Source organism: Notechis scutatus, chromosome 1, assembly GCF_049901735.1.
Source record: "Notechis scutatus isolate UNSWTSFEM ecotype Mainland chromosome 1, rNotScu1.2, whole genome shotgun sequence".
Classification (NCBI taxonomy): Eukaryota; Metazoa; Chordata; class Lepidosauria; order Squamata; family Elapidae; genus Notechis; species Notechis scutatus.
In genome coordinates this window covers 167,530,948-167,534,630 of record NC_142009.1, presented here as the reverse complement: position 1 = coordinate 167,534,630, position 3,683 = coordinate 167,530,948, and positions in this window count along the sequence as shown.

Below are 3,683 nucleotides of genomic sequence, written 5' to 3'. Positions count from 1 at the left end.
GCAAATTCCCATTGGACAAGCTAAGAAGAGTGAGGCCTCCTTCTGCCAATTTTCCTGATAGGATTCCTGCCCTACAGCCAGCCTGCCTTAGTCCATTGCACTATTTTACATATGCTTCTCTTCTCAGAAACTGGCCAGCTTCAGCACTACTGCTGGGACTTGGAAAGAAAAGCAGAAAGTCTTGAGTCAGAAGCTGAGTAACCTGGACAAGTCATTATCCTGACACCAGTCTTTTAATCTTTATTATGGAATGTGGATTAAGTTTACTATAGTATTTGGCATGTTCTCATGGTCTGCACTGAAGTGAGAAGTCTGAGTATAGCTGAAGCATGTATGCACAAATAATTCTCAGTGAACAGACTAAGATACTTCTAAAAACATTGTCCATATACAGATGGGGTGTGAAACTGTTATTTTAACAAAGTTATAGTTATACAAAATACCCACAAGAGGTTCTTTGTAAAACAGCCATGTTTTACTCATAGTGTTTTATCAGGAGCAAACAGATAATACTTCGTTATACTTTGAAAGTTTTCATGTATTCCCAGCAGTTGTCTTTCTTCTTTCTACAGAAATCTATTGAGAAGGTATAAGACTGAAACAGGAGCATTACTGGTTGGGGAGGTAAAGAAAAGGCGAAAATGAAATATAGTAGGGCAAGGTAAATGATGTTTCTTTCCTTCATTATTCCTGCCTTCTCACCCTCCCTTTTCAAAAAAAAATATAAGTGTTTCTAACTAATGAAATAAAAATATATTTCAGTTTTTAAAGGAATGACATCTGTTTTATATTTTGCTTTTTGGAGAAAGAAATTGAAAGGTTTATTGCTGTTGTTAAACCAGAAGTTTGAATCAAGGGCCTCATCAATTTTTTTTTTTAAAGAGCCATAGTTGGTACTGATTGAGGTTATAGTTTTCTCTTTCATTTCAAATAGGGAGGGATTTATGAGCCAAAAAGGCTGGGAAAGAAATACCGAGTCTTCTCCAACTAATGCTTGCTAGTTTGAACAAAGATTAGAATCTCACCTGGAAGGGAAGCAGGTGGGAAAATATTGATTATGAGCATGAAAGAACAAGCTAGCAGGATTTCCATCTGCACTATGAAAATGACAGGGTCTGCAATGAAATTGACAGATGGCGGGGGTGGGGATGGCTGGGGGAGGTTGTATGTTCTAAAGAGAATTTTTTTGATAAACTATTGTCCATTTTGCAATCATCTTTACTTATATCTAAGCGGAGCAGCTAATTTTACCTGTGTACTCTGTGCTTCAAAATTTCCATATGGATTTTCCCTATGTGTGATTGAGTGAAGAAGGACTTTGAAACTTGGGATGGAGAATGAGGTGTGGGAGAGGTCAGACCTGTTAACTCAGCTTTGTCCTGCCTAATATGTAGATGGAAACATAATTCATATTCCAGAAAGACTCCAGGCTCTTGAAAAGTGCAACATTTTTAGAGGTCCTACAGCAGAAAAGCAGGGAAGAACCTCTGCATGAGAAGCAGCAACATGAAAGTATGAAGACCTGTTTTGTGATATAAAACAGATATATTTAGATAAAATTCTGCAGCTATCAACACTGAAATTGCTTGGTAAATTCAAACGATACACAATCAATCACCAACAAAAATAAGCTTGATTTCCTAAATGGCTTGTTATAAATTATCAAAGCTTTATCTCCTGGTGTAGCCATATGTATTGCTTTAAATTGTACATATTGCCTTGTACAGAAATTAAAAGTATAAATTAATTTTATACTTTTAAACAGAATGCCAAAGATTTGGAAACCCAATCAAACATGGCTGCCATGTCAAAAGATGGGCGTTGGGGCAGCATTTGTCAAGGTGGCTAAGAACCCAAAAGAAATAAAAAAATTGGTCTCCAATCAAACAAAAATTTGTGATGAAGTGGCCTATTTATTTTATTGAAAAGGATTGTGGTTGCTCACTTACTTAACTTTATTGCAGCCTAGACATTAATAACTCCATCAAATTAGTTCCCCAGGTTACCCAGATCTGTTTGATTAGTTATTGTCCAATTATGATTTTCTCTTAATATGGCTACATTTTGTTTTGGTTCACATTTTGATCACATAAATTTTATCATTATTAAGTTTCAGTATGGTTAGGATTTGCTACCTACGAACTTTCTTTTCATTTTGAATTGGTCAGGTACCATAATAAGGTTCACTTTTACTAAACTATTAGCATGTCTTTTTTTCTGCCCTGGAATTGCTGGAAGATGGTGGAGCCATCGATCCTTCCAGCTTTTGCTTATTTAAATGTTGAGGTCTCCAGTCCTCAGCAAGTCTGGGCAGCTTACAAATAAAAATTTAACAGAAAGAGAAAAGGGGAAAAAAGTAAGCAGAGAAAAAGAATGACTGGAAGAGAGAATCAAAACCCAAAGGGTCTCAGCCCCCATTCTTACTTACTTAAGGCCTGGGAGAAGAACCAAATGTTGGGCAACTGGCAGAAAACCAAGAGGCTGGGACCAGTATGGATCTCCCGAGGGAGATCATTCCAGAGAGCAGAAGCCATCACCAAGAAGGCTTGTGTCCTGAATGATGACAGTGCTTAAGCATCTGAGGGCACTACAAGAAGGAACAGGGGGAAGATCATTAAAGAGAGATCCAACCTAGAACTAAGGAAAAATTTCCAGACAGAGAAATTCATCAGTGAAACAGCTTCCCACCAGAAGTCGTAGGTGCTCCATCACTGGAAGTTTTCAAGAAGCCTTTTATCCAGGATGGTATAGGGTCTCCTGCTTAAGCAGGGAGCTAGACTAGAACACTTGCAAGGTCCTTTCCAATCCTAATATTCTATGTTCCAATTGATGCATGGAGCTTCAATGCATATATTGGAAATACATGGAGAAAGGAAATCCCTCAAGTAAAAGATTCAATGCCATTAAGGGCTTTATAGGTATAACCAGCACTTTGAATTGTACCCAGAAGTCATCGGGCAGACAGTGTTGATCACAATGCAGTAGAGACGTACCGTATTTGCCGGCGTATAAGACGACTTTTTTGCCCTGAAAAACATGCCTCCAATTGGGGGGGTCGTCTTATACGCCGGGTCATCTTATACGCCGGCAAATAGTAATTGGGAAGCACTGCGGCTGCCCGCGGCTGAGGCACTTTGCGCACCGTGGAAGCGAATCCCGTGAAGCCGAAAGGAGCAGCCAGCCTTCTCCCAGCTCCCAAGGAAAGCGAGGCTCGCACCGCCCGAGCTCCGCTGAGGTATCCGGCTGGGGCTGTCAGGAGTTGTTACCGCTGGCGCGGCTCCACGCAGCTCCAGTCCCGCATTGCCTCGGGAAGGGAAAGGCAAAACCAGGAGCCGCTGCTGCCATTGCAAAGCGCCGCGCGGCTCTTCCTTTTGCCTTTCCTTCCCGAGGCAACGCTGGACTGGAGCCGCGCGAGCCGCGCCAGCGGTAACAACTCCTGACAGCCCCAGCCGGATACCTCAGCGGAGCCGGGCGGTGCGAGCCTCGTTCCTTGGGAGCTGGGAGAAGGCTGGCTGCTCCTTCGGCTTCACAGGATTCGTTTCCACGGTGCACAAAAGTGCCTCAAAAAAAAAAGTGCAAAAGTGGAATGCGGAAGAGGGGCTGAGTATATAACAAACTATATTTTGAGTGGAAATGTTGGGGGTCGTCTTATACGCCGGGTCGCCTTATACGCCGGCATATAC